The following is an 18,512-nucleotide window of genomic DNA, read 5'->3' as shown; positions in this document are numbered from 1 at the left end:
ACACAGGGACAAAGCCCTAGAACCTGTTCTTGTTAGAAGATCAACCTGGGAGGGGCAGGGGGTTGGACCTCCTGAGGTCCTTACAGCCTAAATCATTGTCTGGTTCCAAATATAGCCTTCTTCCCAAGGTATTCTTTAAAGAGATGTGTAAGACTCCCTAAGGATGCACGAAGCATCTCCTCGTCTTTACCATCTGGATTTCTGCTTTTCATTTTGCCTCCCAAAGAATCCACACTTAAAAGCACAGTTGGGGTATTAGGCTTCTTTCCAAAAGAGTTAAAGAAAAATCAAGCTCCAATTAGTCTGAAATATCAGGTTCCTATTGGTCTGAAACTTCATGCTTTTTTCCTGTTTTATGTTCTGAGATAGAGAAAATTAATTATGACTGTTCCCATGTAGAAAACAGAGAAGTAAATACAAAATAATAATAATAATAATAATAATAATAATAATAATAATAATAATAATAATAATAATAATAATAATAATAATAATAGTAATAGTAATGGATTTTACTTGAATTATCCTTTCCTGGCCTCTAAAAAAAAAAAAAAGTAAAGGATTACAGCATTTGCACTCTTAAATTTTGAGAAGTGTGGTGAGGCAAAGAGTCAGACTCACCCTGGCATGATTTGATCAGATTCGAGGAATTTACACCAGGGATTAATTTGGCCCAGGAAGTTGGTAATCATGTACCACAGATGTTACAGTATTTGAAGGCAATGGTCCATTATAGCAGAAGGAACAATATTATGCCCCAAAGGACCTATCAAGTGAATGAGATGTTGAGAGGCTTTTTACACAAACATTGATTCAGTACTGGTTGCAAGATCCAAATGTGCCCAAGATCTTAACACTGGTGTCTCTTTTAGGGGTATCAGGGAGCATTTTAACATCATCATCTAACTGCCTGTATGGAAATGGCCGGTTCAATATGCAAATGGTACTTCTATTTCTTTGCCAGTAGTCCTAAAAATATTGAAAGAATGTCCTCATACATAGCTCAAAATCTTGGAATATTTTTGTCTTTATGAAAATGCCTAATTTAAGTTCTTAATATTTTCAAATATCAATTTTTAAGTAACTGACTGTTAAAAATCCGCGCACATTTATGTATTTTGAAAACCAATCACATAGTTTATCATTGGAGGCCAGAGGTTAGAGGCGTATTAGAAATAGAACAATTATAGTTTGTAGTCTGTGATTAAATATCAGAAGCATTAACCAGCCTCAGCACTACAGTCATAATATTAGAATAAAAATGACAGTTACTCTTGTAAAAGGCTAATGAGGTTGTGTCTGTATAAAGCTCTTCTGTAATTTCAAATTGGATACAGACCTGCATCAACTGATTCATTCCACCTACTCAAAAAAGAGGAGACTTCCCAAATCCTTCCTTTTCCCCCAAGTAAGCACTGTGTCCTTTGTTATAATCCAGATGAACTCAGAATCACTGGTGGCTGCTTCCCAGCAAACCAGCTGGCTAAAGCAGTGGCTCTGGCCTTTTGGGTTTCCATCACTGGGCGTGTTGTCAGGGGCAAACATGATGAACCTCAAAATGAGCTTTTGTTTTCTTTACTACTTCTTTAACTGACACTGGAAAGAACTTTCTGGGCAGCTTGAAGGATTTGGTAAAGCCCATTTAACTTGTCCTGGTGACTGCATAACAAGGTGTTTTATATCCTGACAAAATGTCATATTCGCTTTCTCCTTTCTTAGCAGTTTTTTCCCCCTGGTTGGTTTGTTTTTTCAGCAGGGCTCCTGAAAGGCCACGTGAGTCTCAAATTCTGCAGGTCTTGGCAGCAGCTGTGGACTTCTCTGCTGCTGCTGGTTTTCTGTGCATGTGTTTTATTTAGATTAAAAGGCAAAGTACATTCATTCAAGGCTTAGGCAGTTTAGCATAATTAATTGCACAATACAAATAATTTAATTAAGTTTAAACATTGCTGAATTAAAGTCCTCATAAAGCACATTTGCCATTTTCATAATGCCAGACATACTCTCCCTGTCTTCACTGGAGATTATTTTTTCAGCATATTCAGTGCCAGGAAGTGGCAGAGAATAAAGAGTCCCCAAAAACCCAAATCCTGGTGAGGGCCCTCTGCACATGTAAGAAGGGGGTCAAGTGCTCTTCCTGTAAGCCAAGTGTTGGATGGGTATAGTTTTGAAAAGGCTGAAATGACTTGTGTCACCCTCTGTCCCTTCAATGCTCTCCTGGACAGGTTGCCCTTGCCCTAAATAAGTGCAGATTGTATTGTTGTGTTGTGTTTGACACGTCTGTCCTACAGAAAATGGATTGGACCTGTCAGTCAGCCCCATGTGCTCTCCAGACAATTATGATTTCTTCATTACTCTTCCCATTATTGTATGTCTTTTAGTGACTTAAAAATGAGGTCTTCATCAAGCTGGCAATCCCTTGGGGCTCACAGGTCTCACAACACCCCAACAATTTAATCTAATTTATTATGCAGATAGGAGTGAAGTGCTGCTGTCACTGCTGCACAGGGGAGAGGGAGCAAAGTGCTGTGAGGTCTCAGAGACCCAACCTCCACCCAGAGGGTCCACGGTGTGTCCTCCAAGAGTTCTGTCCTTAAACCTGCTCATTCCTTTCAGCTCGGTGACTGATTTCACCTCCATAATGCAGTTGCTGCTAGTTATGCCTAGCACTGCATATTTCTGCCTTTCTGCTACTCAAGAAAAAGGTTAAGAATGAAAATATCTGCCAGCTAAGGTATTTTCTACTGTTTTTCCAAGATAGAGTCCAGCTGACACATTTTGTATTGACAGCTGGTGAAACGTTCACAAAAATGACATCTGCCCATTAAAAATATCCCTCTTACTTTTCCTTATCCCTGGGGATTTCAAGACTGCAAATCATTTTCATGAGAGTTGTAACCTTAGATCAAGCTATGTAAAAATACATCACTTCCATCAAGTGAAATAATCACAGTGTGATACAGGAATATTAAACAACTGCCTTCCTGCCTGGTGTGCACGGGAGTTTTTGGAGTTTTCCTCTCAGTGCCTCCAATTGTTATTTCATATTGTGACACCTGTAATTGTATATAGCAATCTAGACTTTAAAATCCTGACAAGGCTGCTCTGGGTTCCACTGCATACATAAATCCATCAGAGCAGATGAGATAGATTTTAAATTGATGGTACCACACCAAGCACTGAAATAAAAGCAGTAGCTTCACTTATCCTTGTAGACTAATAGCTGCAAATGATTTTATGAATCATTAGTTCAGATCCTATAGTCCTACCCATTTGAAACCATTTCTAGATTAATGCCTTTTTGTCTGTGATATGATATTAATAGGCAACTGAAAAGCATGCAGTTTCTAGTGGTTTGTCACAGCAACATCTTAGTAATGGGAGGCAGTTTGTAGTATTGGAATAAATGATGGATTGCTGGGATTTGGATAAGTGGCAGTTTTTTCAGGAGACTGTCTCCTGAGAGCTAGTGTCCAGTGAGAAAATATGAATTTTGAGCATGGATTGCCTGCTGCTGAGTAGTTCTGTTTGGATGATAATTGTTGTGCTCTCCTGAGACCCCACCTGCAGTGCTGTGTCCAGCTTTGGGGCCGTCAGTATAAGGATGTGGAGCTGCTGGAGTGAATGCAGAGCAGGCCACGGAGATGCTCCAAGGGCTGGAGCCCCTCTGCTCTGGAGCCAGGCTGGGAGAGCTGGGGGTGCTCACCTGGAGAAAGCTCCAGGGAGACCTCAGCCCCTTTAAAGGGGCTCCAGAAGAGCTGGAGAGGGATTTGGGACCAGGTCAAGGAGAGGACAAGAGGGAATGGATTTAAAATTACAGACATTAGGTTTAGGTCAGATGCAGGGAAAAAATTATTCCCTGTGAGGGTGGTGAGGCCCTGGCACAGGGTGCCCCTGGATCCCTGGAAGTGTCCAAGGCCAGGTTGGATGGGGCTTGGAGCCACCTGGTCTAGTGGAAGGTGTCCCTGCCCATGGCAGAGGAGCTGGAACAAGATGATCTTTAAGGTCCTTCCCAACTCACACCAGCCTGTGATTCTGTGGTTCTATGCACAGGGCTCTCTGTAAGCTTAATAATCATACAAAAGCTTCAAATAGAGCTCTGTGAGGATAATTTATAATTATGTAGAATGAGAAAAACTATTTAAGTGGTTATTTTAAAGTAAATGAGTCTCAACCACTACCTTTCAGCTTATTAGGTATTTAATATTAGTGAAACTAATAAGATGCAATAAAATTGTGTGAAAAAACCTGGTTTGCCTGTTCTTATTCAGGCAGATAGAATAACACTTGTATTTTCCACCTTCCTATCATCCTTCCTAGGGAATTTGGGGTCTCTGCTCTCCACTAAGTGCACAGAGCCAGGGAGATGAGGCTCTTCCCTGGACTTATTTAGACAGTGATGGTATGATGTCACGTCTTAACATGAGAGCAGGGAAAAATCTATGGATCTGTTGTTACTTAATTAGCTCTCTTTATCATGCTGCTGAATCCAGGAGGATCAGAGGTTAGTAATAACAACGTGATAGAAGGACCTGCAGTGCTGGAGGGCTGATACTTGAAAGGGATGTGCTTTCTGTAATGATAAGGTCTAGGAAAATGTTGCAGTTTTAATGTTGTTATTGCTGCATTTAGTTTGCTTTTCTTTCTACAGTGGAGTAGTAAATGATGTTGGATTTATTTTCTTTTGTGTCCCACATGAGAGACTGACATCCATTTATACCTAATTTGAAACAAAAGCTAAAATTACAACCTTTTTTTCCCCCCTCCTTCTACTCTATTCTGAATTTCTCAGCTACAGTGCTAAAAATAATAGAAGTCTGTGTATTTACTGGTCATCTGTAAATAAACCTTGCAGGCATGCCTACATTTTAAACTCACTATAATCTTACCATATATTCATAGGTGCCAAAGTCAGATTCTGCTGTTGACGTTCTAACACTTTTTAGGTTTTTATAATTTTATATTTAGATCCTGCCACGAGAGTCATTCTTCAGTCTCCGAGCCGCAGTCCTTGAGCACTCACGGGCTGACATTGACGTCTGCCGAACGTGCTGTGCACGGTACAGGAGAGTGATCTCCATCATTCTGTGCCTCCGTGCTCCTTAAATAAGCTGGAGCAGTATGAAAGAGGGGAGGAGGCAAGAACAAGGGTTCCAGAGGATGGCTGTGCAAACCTGGGAAGATGGATGGGTGTTAGACCCAGCACATGTAGGAGGTTTCTTCAGCCCAATGTGACCCACATTCCTGCCAGAGAGAACGGCACAAAGTCAGTGTCACTCTCCTCTTGCTAAGTTTCTCTTATTTTTGTTGTTTTTTCTCCATTCAGGTTTAATTACAGAGGAATCTCATGCCATATAAATTAGAGCAACCCATGGATTTCAGCTGTGGTGCCAGAATTTCCAGCAGCTCAGGAAGAGCCCTCGAGCCCTTCCGGAGACTTGTGGGGGGCATTGCGTACCTGAGTCCGCCGCCTCTGTCTGGCTGCCCTAATCAATTCCTGAACACTGTGCTCAAACATATCATGGTATTCATCAATTCCCCTCTCCAAATAAGCAAGAAAAATTCTATGAAGGTTTTTCTGTCGCTACTGATGTTCACAATGTAGTGAGATTGATGGATTGCACTAAAATCCTTGCAGTGGCAATGGAGCGTTTTGAAACGCGCTGGAAGAGAAAACAGGTTTAGTGCAGGGGTATGCAAGAATATTTAAGGATGTTGTGGTGAAACATGCTGGGTTTGTAAGGGATGAGGGGATATTAGGAAAAAACATATGTTTGAACAAATGTGTAGATCATAAGATCAAAACCTGTACTGAACTGGCAAAAAAAAAGAACCAACCAGATTTGCAAATGCATCCTTTTTAATTCAGTTTTTGTATTGTGTAATAAAAAAAATGTATTGGGTTGTGGACAGTCTTTGGAAAAACCTTAGTGTTGTCTGGCACACAAAAGCCTTTAGAAGATGTAGTTAAATGGCTTGTCAGTAAATTTAAAACATGGAGTTGCTTAGGAGTACTTAGAGCAAATGTCCTACATGCAAACATTTTTGTAGAAGAAAAATTAGTTTTCATATATAATTTGTGTCAAAAAATTAGAGAGGAATAAAGGACAGGATCAGAGTAAATTAGCTCTTAGATCCTAAAATTTGTTGTTGGCAAATGTAGCATTGGCTGCTATTTTTCGTCTCCATGTATTAATTAATGTGCATGGAAAATGTGCATGTAACCGTTAAAAAACCCAAAAAACCAAAAAACAAACCTATATTTGTTCCACAAATGGCCAGTACAGAACTGTCCAGTCTGCTTTTATTTATCACTCAAAGCAGGAAAATTTCTAAAGCAGTAAGGGAAAATACATCTTAGCAAAGATAGAAAGTTGGCTTACTAAATCCCAGGAAACATGACTTCCAAAACTAACCTGCCACTTTCATGCCAGAAACAGCCTTTCACCTTGAAAACTATTTCTTGATCTTGAGCATTTGATACTCACAGCAGCTGTCTTGTGTGGTCAAGAAAATCAGACTCTCAGGGACTTCCATACAAAGGGTCACACAAGGCTTTCAAGTCTGTTTTAGACAAATCTGAACAATCACAACAATCAAACTCCTGAATCCTCTACTGAAAACTTTAATTTCTGCCTCCAAGATCCTCTCTGCTCTATCTTATTTTTTTCCAGAAATGTATCAAGCTTTCTTTCAAATCAGTTTGCATATTTTACCTTCTTTGGGAAGTCTGCAAATTGTCAGAAATCTCCTAAATTCCAGTCTAAATTTATTCATGAACAATTTATAGCCCCTCGGTCTTGTATGAGTATCAGCCTTCAAACTTAAATAATTCTTCTCCCTCCCTGCTGTTTACTTCCAAATGTACCTATAAAGAATAATTGCATCCCCTCTCAGAATTCATTTTGCTAGGCTAAACAGACCAAGCTCTTTTTAATTTCCTCTTCCTTAATCATCCTACCAGGACTTGGCTGTACTTTCACAAACCAAGGTATGTGGAATGGTTCATGTTGCATTTTGCTAATGCTTTCTGTGGAAATCTAGACTCTGCTTAAAACTTACCTTCAGGAATTATCTCTTACCAAATTTTGCAAATTAGAGAAAGTACTTTCAAGTTAACTTAAAAAAAAATATTTTTGGAGTTCTAAATACTTGTTTGATGGCAGTGCCTGTTACTGCCTAATTGCTTGGGTTAGACTCAAGCCTTTGCATTCAAACAGGCAAAAGCTTCTGAGAACCCCAATTTCTCTAATTAGCTTTACTGCTCTCTGTTCCAAAAAGATTCATCTTCATTGTAGGGATGCAATTTTTAGGTTGAATCATGACCAGTCTAAAGCCATCCTAAGCAGGCTTAGAGTTGCTATAAACAGAAAAACAGCTCCTGTGCTGTCCTCCTTAATTTCATCTGTCATGGCACAGGACAAGTTCTTCAGCCTGTGATAAGATCCATAAACTTACAATTTCACCTTCTTGTTGCTCATTTTGCATCTTATGCTCCTTTTGACATCTCACCTGGTTCATCAAATTCATTTAAATACAATTTTTCACTAATTGTGTGATTAGACAGCATTCACTGTAGTCCTGTTTTGCCCTCTGGGATTTTGACCCAGTGCAAGAAAACATCATTTATATTGTTCCAGACTGCATAAATATTTGTGAATAAGTATTAAAATCTCAGATGTCAAGTACAGTGCAAAAAAAGGCACTGATGAATCTCCTTCCGTGCCCTCATTTGGTGGTGATTAGGTGACCTGCCAGCCAGCTGGACGGCCCTTCAGTGATCTTATCATTTTCTGTCAGCTCCTGAAAGAGCAAATGGCTAAGAGGAGAGTCTGTCTGGCAGCAGTGAGGACTCTGCCTGCCTTGACCTGCCCAGCCCCTCCGACACCGCAGCTGCACATTTGGTAAATTACAGTTATCTGGGCCCTGGCAGGGGTGAGGGACCTTGGTTATTAAGAATTAGGAAGAGCAGAGAAATAGTGCAGGCAGTCAGTGGGAGAGCTGAGCTGGTAACTCATGGTCTCTTCACCTGGACCCCGCTGCTCTTTGTGCTAAAGTCAAGCTTATCGTGGCAAGCGGCTCTCGGGGCGAATGTGGGGCATTTTATCAGTTCCTGCAGGAGCACATTGCAGGGGTGCCAGATTCATGATACTGCCCCAAAACATGAGGCAGGTCTTTATATAAAAGTGTCTTCAGACTCCCAGCCCTGTGCTTTAACCCCTGGCTGTGCATCTTCTCAGAGCTCTATTCTGGCTCAGAGGAGGGTTCGAAGGGGTGAGCTCTCGATGAACAGAAGGTGTTGGATCCTCCTCTGGGGCAGGGTGGTCTCAGTGGCAGGGAGGTGTCATGGGCTGCCTGCCCCTGTGTGCTGGGCTAAGGGACACCTGGGAGCATTGGAAGGTGGTTGTGGAAAACCACAAGGTCACCCTTGTGACCTTGTAACCTGGGATATGGAAGGAGTCCCGGCAATGGGACATGGACTGGAACTCGATGATCTTTAAGGTTGCTTCCAACACAAAGTGTTCTATGATTCTTCCTGTTTCCAGTGCCACAGCTCTGTGGGCTTTTAGCAGCTTCTCTCTTAGATTATTATTGTAGTTTATTTCTGCTGCTCTACATTGTGCAATGATATCTCCAAGCCAGGGATTACACAAGGGTACAGGTGATAGTTGGTGACTGAGTACAGGTACAGAATTACTGAGATTCTTCTTATTTTTCTCTGTTAGAGATGGGCACTAAGTGAAGCTCTCCTTTGTGTTCATGCCCTTAGAGATAGAAAAGGTGCTTTAAATTATAGCTGTGTTTTCAAAAGCTGTGTTTTCTGCTGCTTTGCCAGAAGTGAACTACTCCTTAGCACTTCAGACTTAGCCAATACATGCCAATTAATATCAATACAGTTCTGTACCAGTAAGAGGCCACAAGAGATTGTCCTGACCTGTCAACTGCGGGGAGCAGAGGCATTTTCAACATGAAGCCAGGGTTCCCTCTACCTGGCTTGGCTGCTACCATTATGGCAAGTGGCCACTTCCCTGCCATCCCCTGTCCTCTCTGCTGTGCCCAGAGTCAGTGGAAGGATGCTCACTAATTTTCAGCAGGCATTAGATCTTGACTTAAATCGTCTGAAAGCAGCCACTTGACTGTAATTTGTTTGTAGGATGTGTTATGAGGAAATTGGAACCACTCTTGATTAGGAGATTCCTCCCTATTCCAAAATTCATTAGCTGAATAGGAGATACAAATGAAGGTGTCTTCTATAGCAGTGTATTTCTGTTTTGACAAAGTTAATCATACAACTTCATTCCTCAAAAATCCCCAAACCAGACATTTAAGAAGTGTGAAGTTTTTGCCATCTCATTTGCTATAAATGCAGATTAGAAGGCGTTTTGGAACATGCAGGGCAGTTGCTGTTGGTTGAGCAAAGACAGTTACAGAATTCCCTGTAAACATATATCTGAAGGTGAGATATGTTGGAGATGGACATCAACACGGTTCACTTGATGGGTGATTCTGTTTTCTCCTGTATCCCTGACATTTTGATGTGTGCAGGACAAGAGAATGGCTGTAATAGGTAGAGATGATGTCATTTATTTAAACACCAGTAAAATATGGATTTTCCCCCCTCCACTTCATAACTGCAGTCCCTGGAATCACCTCCTCAGAGAGGCACGTGGATGATTGTGTGCTTTATACATCTGAAGGCTGCTTTGTGGAACTACAATTGGAAAAATTCTACAGAAAGCATCTGTGCTTTAAGTGCCAAAGCCTTCAGGCTGAAAGCAGCCCCTGGAAATACTTTTTTGAAAGCCCATATTGACAGACTGAGTTCTAAGCATGGTTACACTGATTATATGGCACTGTAGTCTCCTCTGGGCTAAAATACACCACTATTAGATGGATTTTTGGTCAGGTGCTATGTGAGTCTCAAAGAATGACAACCAATATACTACAGCAGTTAGGATTTCTTTTTTATTATTAGTGGTCACTTTCTCCTGAATATTGAAAGAATGGTGTATTTTCCACTGAAAAACTCCTGAATAAAAGGCATCAGATAGTAGGGGCTGGTGTTCCAATGTTCCAGAAACATTGACAGCAGAGGGAAATAGGATCCTGAAATACCAATGATTCATCTTTAAGGGGTTTTCTTACCTCCCATGCACTGTCATTGTCTCCCTTTTGCCCCCTCCTATGTCTTTAGTTATATATCATTGCCCTTAAGTCTTTCTCAGTTTTCCTTAAAGCAATTCTCAGCTTTTACCTTGGCTGCTCTGTAGACCTGTGGCCACAATTAGAGACTCACATTCATGTTCTTTCCTCTCACTTGCCTCGGGCGAGGTATTTGCAGCATCCTGAATAACAAATTGCATTTGCATGTTTTAGATGTTGATGGTGGCAGTGATCATCATCGTTTCACTGTCATGGTGTGCAGCTTTTAACCTTTTGTTATACCCATCTGTTGTCTGTGCCTCACCTTATGCTGTGGTTGTGAAATGGTTGTTGTGGGGATCATCTGCCTGGGATGGCTGTTGGTACAGCACTTTTAGCCTGCTCCAGTCCTAATCCCAAACCAGAGCTTTTAATTGTTGCCGCAGTGCAAATATATTGACAAGGTCAGGCCAGATGGTATGAAAATTAAAGCCACCTTTTGTCTGTCTCTGTCGATGCCAGTGCCCTTCACTTACAGAGAGAAATGCTGTTTATGTGCCCTTAGCTGCAAAAAAATACTCCCTGTGAGAGTGGTGAGGCTCTGGCACAGGTGACCCAGAGAAACTGTGGTTGCCCCACCCCTGGAAGTGTGGATGGTCAGGCTGGATAGGGCTTGGAACAGTCTGGCATAGTGGAAGGGGTCCCTGCAATGGGACATGGATTGGAACTCGATGATCTTCAAGGTTGCTTCCAACCCAAAGTATTCTGTGATTCTTCTTGTTTCCAGTGCTACAGCTCTGTGGGCTTTTAGCAACTTCTCTCTTAGTTAGATTATTATTGTAGTTTATTTCTGCTGCTCTCCACGCCAGGGAGCACAGCCTAATGTAGACCATGTTTTCCAATGGTTCAGAAGATTCTTGGGTCCTTGTCCTTCAACACTTTTGGCAAACCTCATGGAGATGCCATGGACAGGCAGAGTCATGGTGATGGATAATCCTGGGTAGCAATCATGGGTAAAGATTCTTTTCCCTTCATGCACCTGTGAGTGCATAACAACTGTTTTCCCCTGGGTTTTGACGCATCCTTTGCAGGCTACCATAACTGAAAAGGTTAAGTGGAATAGCTGGTGAATTTAAAACTGAGAGCATTGTCTCTTGTAATTTCCTTATGCTTGTTAATGAGCTTGCATCTCCTTCTGTTCATATTAGGGAAGTAAAACAATAGTGGAAGTTGAGATACACAGAAAAGCTTTGAGAAAAGCCAGTCTTCTATGAAAAAGAATCTCAACTTTAAGGAAAAAAAAATTACCTACTAATAAATTACATTACAAAATGTGTCTTCACATAAAATACAAAGTCTGATTTACATAAAAACATGCCTGGGAGCTCTTAAGTTCTCGTTGTTCCAGCACAAGCCAAGATCTCTTTTGGAAAGACAAATGAGAAGTGTCCCCACTTGCAATCTTACGTAGAAAACTTATGGTCTTGCAGTGTCCTCTGTTCCAATGGAATTGCTTTCCTGAGCTTAGGCTGCTGATGGGCCAGTGCAGAGGAAGCTTGGGAATGTTGGAGTTTTGGAATGCTGTACACTTCCCTGCAGTACCCTAGAAAATCCCACGCACCTCTTGACTTGTGTGGACACTGACAGGGACCGCACATGCAGGTTTGAGCCTTTAGAGTAAAGAACAGGAAACTTTTTTCCCCTGGAGGAATATCACAGACAGCAGCAGTAAGTAATGATGCCAGCTAATGCCAGTCATGATTAGGGTTTGTAGGAGAGCACCCATTATGGGATGGATCATGCTTCTCCTCTGTGCTGTGAGAGACTCAGCTGCCTCACACGTGCTGTGTTCTCACTCTGGGGGAGCTCATCAGGACAGCAGATTTTTGGGAAAGTGCAGGTTCTGAGGCTCTGCAGACAGTGCTGCTGAAGGGCAGCCCAGCACATGGCAGGACAAATGTGAGGAAAGGTCATCATGTCCCACTTTCAGAGAGGCCCACGGGCTCTGTGTTGAGCAGGATATCTCCCCATGGACTCTGCTATCTGTAAATGGCACCAATTCCATTCAAATCTCTGCTCCTGGCCAGGTTTCCACCAAGTCTGTATTTGTTGATTAGGCTCTTTCACTGGAAAAGAGCAGGTACAGAAATACTGTGAACCCATAAGGTGTGTTAGTTATGGAAAGATAAAGAAAGCAACAAAAAGAAATTACTACTTTTATTTTTCCTTATGATTGTGCTTTCTGAGAGTTAAAATGCTTTCAGAAAGAGCTGGGAAATTCAGATGAAACATGCAATGAATTAGTATTCAGCCTTAGTATCCATAATTTCTTAATCCTCCCTCAGCCTAACATCTCCCCAAAACAGCCTTATAAGAAAAACAGACCAGGAAAAAAAGGAGCATAAAAACTTACAGGTTTTCTTAAAGGTTAATTAATTGCAGTTAATTGTCAAATGCTACAGCATGGAACAGTAGCTTTGAATTTGATAATGAAAACCAAAAAAAAACCCAAAAAAAGGGAAAAACTCATATGGAACAATCCTGGGCTTGCAAATGTGTTTTTTTCCTCCTCTCTGAGTAGGTTCAGTTTACAAACTTAACTCAGACAATTTACAAATATGATTTCAGTTGAGAATTAATTTAGGGTGGTGTGGTGGAAGGAACAGAATGTTTTCCTTAGGACAGTAGAGACCAGCAGTTCTGTACAGGACAAAGTGAGCAAGACTACCAATGCACTTCACAAATAGAGAGTGACTTTAAATGAGATTGGGCCCTGACTTTGGGTTTATTAATATTAAAATAGATACTGAATCGGTAGTGAAAAGAATGGAAGGCTCTTCTTTTGCCCTCCTGAGTTGCTCTTGAAGAAATTGCTCAGAAATAGACTTGTCTGGTTTGGCTGATTTCTCAGAGGGGTCTGTGTCCTGTGCTACAGGAACAGGACTGAGACAGTCACTGGGAGGCACTGGGAGCTCTTCTTCCATGTCCTTCTCTCTCCAGTTCAAAGCTCTGAAGAGCCAGTTGTTTGTCAGCATTGAAGAAGTGCTAAGAAGCACCAACCTAAAATGCTGTGGGCAAATGTCAGATGTGAGTTCCCAGCCCAGACTGCTCACCAGGGTATGAGGTGGGGAAAGGAGTAGATTGAAGATTGGTTTCTTCAAGGCCAAAGCCAGTGACAGAGTTAAAAACAAGCCCAGAAGCCTCTCCCTTTGGGCTGGTGTGCTGTTCCCTCTCTCAGCTCTCTCTGCCTCCTGCCTACCATGATCTCAACATCTGAGCTGGTGGTGCTGAGAGCACCCACCTGGCACCTGGGCAATGCATGGCCACGAGCACCACAGCTCTGTGACACCCCCAGGGATGCTGCAGAGCCTGTGGAGGGCAGGCTCTGCCACTGATGAAGTTGAAGGAATTCAGGGCACAGCCTCCCCCCTTTCTATGGCCCAAAACACAAGTCTCACCGTGCAGGAGAATTCATTTCACTTGCTTTCTCATCTGCTGAAGTAATAGGGTCAGATCAGTGGGGAAAGCAGAAATTACTTTCAAGTTTCCTGACTCCCTGAGAAGGCTGCTCTCTGTATATGATGTGGTTACAGCTCCCAGACTGATGTGTTTATTTTACAGCCACAGCTCTGAGTGCATAGAGCAGGGTTACACAACAGCAACAACAACAAAAAGTTTACACAAGGTGTTACTTAGCTAGTAAACCTACAGATAAAATAACAGGGTGCAGGTACATGGAGATCTGTGAGACATGGCTGGTCATGTTTGTTTAGAACAGACTCATCCTGTCATCATAAAGGCTCCCTTGAGCCTTCTCAAAATCTTATTTCAAAATTTATTATGCTATTTAGCATATACAAGGTTACAAAAATCAGCACCACAGCCAGATGGCTGGGGAGTTGTATCATCCTGCTCCTCTCTTCACTACTGCCAATAAATTTGGTGGCCAAGGCAGGGCACCAGATGCAAGATGCTGCCAATTGGGCCAGCTGTGGGAATGGGAGCCTGGATCTCCTCTGATCACTTCCAGTCCCCAAAGAGGGCCTGTCTGCCTTGGCTGCACAGCCTCAATCCTACACAAAGTTACTGCTGCAAGAGGAGAGTGAAATGGGTGGGATCAGAGGAATGGGCACTTTATCCACCTGTTAGAGAGAAGAATTATTGCCAGTGCAGTGAGGTTGTTACAAAATTAATTAGATGAAGAAGAAAAGTCATGATTCAATTAAATCATGCCCTTTTCCTCTCCTAGACAATGTGACACTGAGGCTATGCTTCAGAGTTTATAGATTTGTATAGAAATTGGTGCTAATAGTTCAATTTTTGTGTAATTATTATGCTACTAATGTTGAAAATGAAGAATCTGGGGAGAGGGAGGAGGAGACAATACTTCTATAAATACTTAAAATCCAGAGGAGGCAGATGGGGTAAAATTATATTTAGAGATTAAAGATAAAGCAAAGAACCACTGCAATCTAATTCCAGCTCTGACCCGGAGTTTCTGTCCGTCATGAGATGTCACTAAAGCTCGCTGGGTCTGGGTTATATTTTTTTTTTCTTAAATCTTTTACATGAAGATAATGCCTTGCTATCTCACTGGGGCTTTGTGACAATTCATGTCTGTATAACACTTTGAAGCAGAGCTTGTAAAGTGCTAAGTATTATTAAGATGAGATGAGGAAAATCTCTTATCTCAAACATCAAGTTCTTCAGGGATGGGGAAGAAGTGATCTATTATCTGTAATACTCCTCTACAGACTAGGTTTGATCAGCCTTAGTGTGATTCAACAAAACCTTGTTCAACTGTGGACAAATGGACATCTCTATTATAAGTGATGAAATGGAAACCTGGATAAAGGCAGAAATCGCCCGGCACCGTCTTTGATCATAATCCATCTGCGCCTCAAAGGAGAGCATAATAATACAAACATATTTGCAGAGGCAATCCAAAAATAACTCCTCCTGTTGTTCTGCCTGCATAGAGCCATCAGGAATGAGCTCAGGCACTTGTTGTTGTTGTTGTTGTTGTTTTTGCTGTCAGCGTTGTGCGGTGTTGCTGTGCCAATTCAGAGGCTGCCAAGTCGCTCACGATGGATGCCACATCCCAGCAGCCTGATGGTGCTTGTTTGCAAAATTTGCAAAGCACCTCAGCATCATCTTTTGGAAAGGTAGTGAGGAATTAGGATGAACTTTGTCACTTGGTAATGATAGACACTGCTGTATCATGGCTGGGATGATTTAAAGAAAGTAAATAAGGCCATGTTTATGGGCAAAGGATTATTGCAGAGAAAATCACGGGGGGGCAGAATCGGCTGTGGAGTCAGAAAGTAGCAGGATAGATGCAGGTAAGTTTCAAGCAGTAGCATAGATTTTCATCAAGTCTTAAAGGAAGAACAGGAGAGAGTAATTTTGCATGTAAAAATGCTCTTATGTGTCAATAACTCTGTTCTGAAGCAGCACAGAGACTCGCTGTAACATTCAGAGGCTCTGCTCCTTCAGCAATTTGAACTTTCTGGACATAATTTCAAGGTCACACATCAGCATCACCCCTGTTGTCAGTCAAGTAATCAGCATTTCACTCACTCCTCCTCACTCTTTCTGCCTGATACTCTATTCTGCATCCCTGTGCACAGAGCCAGCCTTTGCAGCCTTGGTGCCTTTTTCATGGTGGTTCAAAAAAATAAGTAAGACTTTGAATCCTTCTGCTTTGGACACCTTATGTTTTCCTTTTGGGAAAGACCTTCCTTTAAGTAAACAACTGGGAAATAAATGCAGATTTCTAAACTAGCTGTTACTCATCTGTTTCCTTGTAGGTCTGCAGTGCCTTTCTCTGAGACATGAGACCTGATGAATATTGACACAGAAATAATGACTGACCATTGCAACAGTGCCACTTGTGTTATCTGTTGAAATTTATGCCTTTATTATTTAATAACAATGAACTAATAAAACCAAATATTTCCACTTGCAAGGTGACCTATAAGTTGTACCATAAATTCATATTGTAAATTACCATGTGCTTCAAAGTAGAAATGTGCTGATTGGAACAGAGTTTTTGGAGTATTTGTACTCCCCAAAGGATATATCTCAACAAATGTTCATTAATAATTAATCATGACACACTGGTTCTAGGAGGTTAACAAGAACATAGCAAGTATAAGACTCCCAGAATTACAAGCTTGGGGTGAATGTGGCATGAAATGTTGGCATCTTTTGCTACTTTTATCTGTTCTAGCCATTACTTGGAATGGGAATGAATAATGGACATGTGTTTGTTCTCTGTGCTTCTCTGCTTTTCTTCCCAAGACATTTTTTTATGTCAGTAATGATGGACTCACATAAGTGAAGCTGTGCTTTCTATATAGGAATATATATACATATATATATGTATAAAATATATAGGGGAAATAATAGTAGAGCCATCTTTATTTAAGTTTTTACCTTTAAAGTTTTCATCTACTCTCTTCAGAGCCATCCATCTCTCTGAGATGTCGGGTTTGTATGTCCTACCAGCACATGTCAGGTCTTGCCATGCAGCCTGTGAGCCCCTCCACTCTCACTCAGTTACTCATTCAGCATCCCAGGATGCTCCTTGTTTCTGATTGTCTTTTCAATATGCACCTTGGAGATGTCAACACACATAGAAGGTAAAACTGCGGGCTATAGAAGCTCTTAAAAGTCAGATTTTGCCAACCACAGACTTGTCATAGGAAAGATTTTAAGGCTAATGAAGGAAGAGTAATGGGATCTCGAACCTCACAGTGTTTTATATTAATTGCTTGCAAATGCTGACTGCTGGCAGCTGTGCTACACTCAAAGCATAATGGACTGGAGAGGCCAAACTTGCATTCCTGCAACGTAGGAGTTTTTTAATAAGGCAGTCAAAATAACTGCAGAGGACATGGAAGGGTTTGTGTCCACCCAATGATGTTGGGAGGTCTGCAGGAGAGCAGCCTTGTACATAACCTCGTGTGTTGCATACACTTAAATTAGGTCTTGCTGCTTTTTCAGGTGAGCTCTGAAGAGCTGCAAGACACAGAAAAAGAAGATCCAATATTCCAGCCCTTCTGCTGTTGGCTCTCAGAGTCATTTGTCTCAATTTGCCAGCGTAGTCATAGATGATACTCACACAAAATACATTAGTTCAAAAACCAGAGCAGACGAATGGAGTTAAAATTCTAGACTTTACTTACTCACAATATATTGTCTGTCTTTTTCATGAGAAAAAAAAATAAAGATGTATTAAAGACAGGGAAGCAGTGCTTATGTGGTCTGATAGATTAAAAACCACTGGGAGATGAGGCAGGGAAAGGCATGCCAAGCACAGGGAGTCTGAGAGCAACAGTTTGGCTTCATTTGACTCCTTTTTGTAAGACAGTTTCCAAGTTTTCAATTGGCTTCATTAGGCTGAAGTGGTTTATCTTGCTTTGTACATCTCGGCCTACTTTTAGCCTTTTTTTCTCTTTCCTTTTACCCTGAAACTCATGTTCTCCTATGAGTAAAGTGAACATGGAGAAAGGGAAAGGCTGGCACTTTAGAATGTGACTCTTTTGTCTTCCTGACTTTTTCCCAGCTCAAAATGTTTTAGCATTTTGTTTTCAGGGTTTTTGCATATGAAGACACAGGGGTTTTTAAGAGCTGCTAATTGAAGTTAAAACTAAACCAACAACCACTAAAACTTTGGGGAATATCCTGTTTATGAAACATGTTTTCAGCTTTTCCCTTTATTCACTGGGAATTGTTAGGATGTTGCACATATGTGTGTTCCAAAAAGCTGGTATTTACTTGTAGCTCAGTGCTGTGGGGATGATAATGAGTGAGCAATTGTAGGTTCTAATAAAAAGACTTGGGGAACAGTGTGGTTTTAAGAAACAAAATTCTATTTCCCTGTACTGGTTTTTAGTGATGGATAATAAAAGAGGAATTCATCATGACACTACATCACATTAAAGCCTTGCTTCTCCCTTAGGTGCCAGCTGCCTGTAACTGGGTGGGATAGGTACCAAAATGTCTCTCTGTGTTTTCGGTTCCAGCAGTGGGAGATGAGGTGGCCACTGCTGTGAGCAGTTGAGGGATTAACTTTGGTGTCCCCAGCAGAGCTCAGGGAAAGTTTTCCAGTTTGAGAGGGTGACTTGTTTGGCTGAAGCCAGTCCCTCTTTGGCAAACATCCTCAGCTGCCAGGTTGCTCTGGGGAAGGAGAGTGTTCACTAACACCGCATCAGGATTTTGGGAAGATGTAGAGGCTGTCAGGCTGCTCGTGCAGCACTGGTTGTGGCAGACTCTCTCCCACAAACATCACTCCACTGGCACTGAGAGGTGTCCATGTTAATCAGCTCATCTTTATTTTTATGAACAAATCCTGATATAGCCACAGG

General features: G+C 41.6%; 1 protein-coding gene across 5 annotated transcripts in view; it reads left to right on the top strand.

Moving 5' to 3' along the window:
* LRP1B (LDL receptor related protein 1B) overlaps window positions 1–18,512 on the top strand; it is a 638,345-nt gene that overhangs the window by 64,046 nt on the left and 555,787 nt on the right. The window lies entirely within an intron of this gene.

This window comes from Agelaius phoeniceus, chromosome 7, assembly GCF_051311805.1.
Source record: "Agelaius phoeniceus isolate bAgePho1 chromosome 7, bAgePho1.hap1, whole genome shotgun sequence".
NCBI classification, from domain to species: Eukaryota; Metazoa; Chordata; class Aves; order Passeriformes; family Icteridae; genus Agelaius; species Agelaius phoeniceus.
The sequence above is the reverse complement of the archived record's forward strand: the minus strand, read 5'-3'. Positions and strand labels throughout refer to the sequence as shown.